The sequence below is a fragment of the Pavona decussata genome, unplaced genomic scaffold (assembly GCF_977016875.1).
Source record: "Pavona decussata unplaced genomic scaffold, jaPavDecu1.1 SCAFFOLD_468, whole genome shotgun sequence".
Classification (NCBI taxonomy): Eukaryota; Metazoa; Cnidaria; class Anthozoa; order Scleractinia; family Agariciidae; genus Pavona; species Pavona decussata.
The window spans coordinates 2,620,771-2,625,552 of record NW_028145806.1 but is presented as its reverse complement, the minus strand read 5'-3'; the positions used below and the strand labels follow the sequence as shown (position 1 = coordinate 2,625,552).

The following is a 4,782-nucleotide window of genomic DNA, read 5'->3' as shown; positions in this document are numbered from 1 at the left end:
CTGTTCAATGGTGTGTAAGAGAGTTTTAGCTGCCTTGTTGTTTGCTGGTAGCTGTTCCCATTCAAGGTAGTCGATGATATCTGCTAAAGCAGGATCCTGACGTTGTAGTTCCCGGACTCTGTCAGTTTGGACTCCAGGGCTGTCAACTGCGGCTACAATGGACTCATAGGGGCGTCGTGATAATGCGTCAGCATTCCCATTACTAGCACCGGCCCGATGGATGATTTCAAAATCGTACTGTTGCAGGAGCAGAGCCCAACGACCCAGTCGCCCACAAGGCATTTTTAAGGACATCAACCATCGTACGGCACTGTGGTCAGTGTAGACTTTGAAATGGGTCCCGTAGAGGTAATGTTGAAAGTACTTAATGCCAGAGACCACGCCCAAAGCCTCGCGTTCCGTTACATTATAATTCTTCTCTGCAGGAAGGAGTTTCCTCCCACCATATGCAATAACAACCTCACGGCCATTCTGGATTTGTCCTAGTACATAACCAAGACCATGATCGCTTGCGTCTGTGGCGAGAGTGAACTCGAGGGAGAAATCAGGATAGGCAAGGATGGGGGCCTGGGTCAGAGCGTCTTTGAGCTTGTCGAAAGCTGTTTGACAGACAGGAGTCCATTGGAACTTCAGTCCCTTTTTTGTGAGATCGTGTAGTGAGCCAGCAATCTTGGCGAAATCTTTCACAAACTTTCGGTAGTAGTTAGCCAAACCCAAGAATGCACGAACATCCTTTACTGAGCGGGGAACTGGGTAGTCTTGAATGACATTAATCTTGCTGGTATCGACAGGGCTGAATAACGTCTGCGCATGTGCGGCATGTCATGACAACAATCCGAATTTCTGGCGCCAACGTGATCTGTAGTTCGTTTTCGTGTTTGAAAACACAATGGAGAAGAGACGGAAGAAAATGTATTTTATTTTTGGACAGGATGTTAATGTGTTCTCCTTCTCCGTCGTAAACAATAATTAGGATTCTAATAAGTTGACGAAATAGTTTGCTGGACGAGAAATGACGTGAATTACAAGAATTTTGAAACACATAGGTAGCACCAACTTTGGTAGCGAGTGAGCTTTTTTCATTGTGTTCAGCAACCGTACTTCCCTTCCTGAGAGAAATTATGTTTTGTGCTGCATCGTCGGCGAAATGAGAGATAAACAAAGTGCCACTGGAGGTGAGTATTAGTCCTTTAATTTCAAATTTCAAGAATTTTAAATCGAAACGAACGCATCTTTTCGTGTCGGCGTTTATTTGCTGAAATGAATTTTTCAGCACGCTGCCGTACGACGTGAAAATTTCCATTTATATAAACCACTTCTTTCATAAACACCTTTGTGTTTATCTTTGTGTTAAGTATTGATTGTCTGTTCTATTTTTTATTTTTTATTTTTTTTTAAGAAAAAGAAACCCTCAACTTTGCGCCGTTGTTCTTGCGGAATTTGTAGACTAACAGGATTAATAATAGAAATTCTATCCAAACTGTACTGGTTGTCGTTGAAATAACTTTTCTTACATAAGCTTTAGTAAAACAAATATGCCGAAAATTAAAACTTAAAAGCACACAGTTGCTTTTAAAAAAAAATTAAAATTTACGAAATTTTCCAATGTTCAGTGTCACTGTGTTTCTCAAAGTTAATATTTATTTAACTTTGAGATATAAGAGAAGGCATCTTGACATTGTTTGCTCTTTGGATCATGGAGATGCTTGCTACTAACTCTGCAGATACATTGATGTCCCCAAGAGCTCTGGTCAGCTCCATTTTGGTTTACTTTCATAATTCTGGAACATACAATAATAATTGTACCAGCCTGGCACTTACTGACTAGCTAGTCAAAGCTAAGGTCTGCAAAGTAGAATGTATTCATTTGTATTTGTACTTTTTCACTGCAATTTTAAATAAACTGAAATGAGCACCCCTTGTTATAAAATAATGTCTAATTTACATCATTATATACACCCCAAGCAGTTTATAACTTAAAGTGATAACTGATCAGAAATGAAATTTATGTCCTGGGAGTATATGCAGGGGGGAGTTTTATTTGGACCACTTTGTTTATTAAAATATCGGTAAGTTATTTCTGCCCAATAAGTTGTGTTTCAGTAATTGACTATTGACTAAAAACATCCACAAAAACCAACACAGCTTATAATAAACCCTTTGAATGTTCAGATTCTTAGAATCTAGCAAACCTGATATTATGTCCTTGTTTTGTAGGGTTTTCTCAAGCAGATCTGTTGAATCATTTGATGTAGCAATCTCCAAGAATTTTCATGCAAGGAAAATAACATTATTCTTATAGTGCTTGACTTTACTGTCTTCCATTGTTACAAACACAGCTAAATGTATTATCATTAGCGACAGACGACTGTGTTCTTCACCTTTGTTGTTTGTGTAAGAGATGGATGCTAGTTTGTCTCTGAAATAAAAAGAACAGATAACTAAGTCTTGTATGTTTTGTTGTCTTGAATACTAAATGGAGAAAATACGCACACTTTTCTTTAATTATAAAAACAATGTATTTTTTGTATTGATCAGATCCTTAAACGGTTTTAGGAGGTTACCTAATTTATAGGTAGGTCTCCCACTTTGTAGGTTTTTTTTTTCCCTTTTTTGGGGGGGGAGGGGGGGGGGGGGTATCTCAGAAAACAAAAAGCCTTTTTATTTCTTTATTTTTCTTTCCCTGGAAGAAAATGTATGTGTCCTTGAGTATTACTTTTCAGTCGTCTTGAATCCATTTTACATAAATATTTCACTTATTTTTTGAGTAATTTTGAAATAAAATATAAACAAGAGAAACATTGTATTTGTACGTACCTCTGCAGGTGTAATGTAGTCCTACTCGTCCGAGGAAAAAAGTATCCGCGATCGTGGCGCACTTGTTGCACCAGCGGGTTCCGTGCCGGTAATTAGGGATATATGTCCCTCACCAATTAAGCAGATGGTAAAATCTCCTTGTGTATTTCTGTTCGAAAGTCCAGTTCCGAGTATAAACCCAGTAGTTATTCCCACCGACGAACCGTGCAATAGCTTCCTCAAACTTCCGCAGGGGACCATAGAATTCTTCTCCAGCTTTTGTTTTTTTATGAAACCAACAAATCCATTCTTTAGGCTGCGCATCTTCTCTTAGGAGCAATAAAGAGCATGTAGAGTACAGCAGTAAAGTGTAACATAAACATTTCGCGATAAAATTTTCGTGTTCGTTCAATGTTTTCACAGCTTGCACAAACTTTAAACCCCTTTGCACAAAACAGCAAATGATACAATATTAACGGAGAGGGTAGTTTGAAAATTTTAATCTACTGTTTTCAGGCAAACTCTACTTTTTGTCGAAAAACTGGAGGCCACTCGCAAAATTTTGAAAACACCGCCATTTTAACACGGCTTGTTGTTATTCCCAGGCTGCGCGCGCCATGACAAGCCGCACATGCGCAGACATTATTCAGCCCTGTCGCTGGTATCTGGGTATACACCATCCTTGGAAATGATATGTCCCAGGAACTTGACCTTTTTCTGACCGAAGTGGCACTTGTTAGGTTTGAGTTTGAGACCAGATTCGCGGAAACGGTCGAACACCAATCGCAAATGCTGTAAGTGATCTTCAAACGTACGGGAGTAGACAAGGACATCATCAAGATAAATCAAGGCTATTTTCCATGTCAGACCTCGGAGAACACATTCCATAAGTCTCTGAAAACAACTTGGGGCGTTGCACAAACCAAACGGCATAACATTGAACTCGTACAATCCTGCATGAGTGATAAAGGCGGTCTTCTCTCTGGACGCATCGTCGAGCTCAATTTGCCAGTAACCACTCCGGAGATCGACACTTGAAAACAGTTGGCTGCCATTGAGTGCATCCAAAGTTTCAGCTATGCGGGGGAGAGGATATGAATCCTTCTTTGTAATGCTGTTTATCCGTCTAAAGTCGCAGCAAAATCTGTCAGAGCCATCGGGCTTCCGTACCAAGACAATTGGGCTACTCCAAGGGGATGTAGAAGGCTGAATTATACCTTGTTCCATCATTTCGTCAATGCATTGTTCAATCCTCTTTTTCTGAGCATCTGGTACCCTGTAAGCTCGCTGCCTTATTGGTGCATGGTTCTCAGTATTGATGTGATGCTGAACGAGGTTAGTCCGGCCAAGCTCATGAGGAGACAGGGCAAAAATGTCACGATACTCATTGATAAGTCGCTGCAAGGCCTCCTTTTGGGTGTCAGTTAAATCCGCATCAATAAGATCAATTGGTACATCATTGCTGTCACTACTTTGTTGTTGGGAAGTATTTGGGTGTGCATCTACGCCAAGGACTTGGAGAGTGTCATCTGCTGGTACGAAGGTTCCAAGAGTGGCGCCACGATACAAGGTGACTGGCTTACTTGTTGGGTTAATTAATCTGAACGGTATTGTGTGGCCGGCAGAGAGGGCCACTAAGGCTGCTGCACCTTGGAGGTGATACCTCTCAATCAAATGCATGGAAGCTTCAATGAGGCCAACATCTCCAGGGGCATAATTGGAATCTAAAGAAGCTGGAATTACTGCTTCGGAACTGGGTGGGATGACACAGGTGGAAAACACGCGGACAGGACACGCCCTTTCTTGTGGGTGCTCATCTGAATTGCTATCCAATAGCAAGGTTCCATCTTTTAGATTGATGACGGCTCCATTTGCACGTAAGAAATCCCTTCCTAGTAGTGCATCGTACGTGAGATCTCGAACAACCACAAAAGTACAGGAGTAGATCCCACCTGCAATTTCTATGGTTGTCACAAATCGACCAAT

The 4,782-nt window shown here is 40.9% G+C and overlaps 2 long non-coding RNA genes across 2 annotated transcripts; one reads left to right on the top strand and one right to left on the bottom strand.

Moving 5' to 3' along the window:
* The first annotated feature begins 794 nt into the window (after positions 1–794).
* On the top strand, positions 795–2,446 carry LOC146450468 (uncharacterized). Its single transcript, XR_014860325.1, has 2 exons — positions 795–1,175; positions 2,218–2,446. It is a non-coding gene; the product is annotated as an uncharacterized LOC146450468 (long non-coding RNA).
* On the bottom strand, positions 905–2,224 carry LOC146450469 (uncharacterized). The gene is made up of 2 exons (XR_014860326.1): positions 1,990–2,224; positions 905–1,569 (listed from the first exon to the last, which is right to left on the bottom strand). It is a non-coding gene; the product is annotated as an uncharacterized LOC146450469 (long non-coding RNA).
* Positions 2,447–4,782: the final 2,336 nt, after the last annotated feature.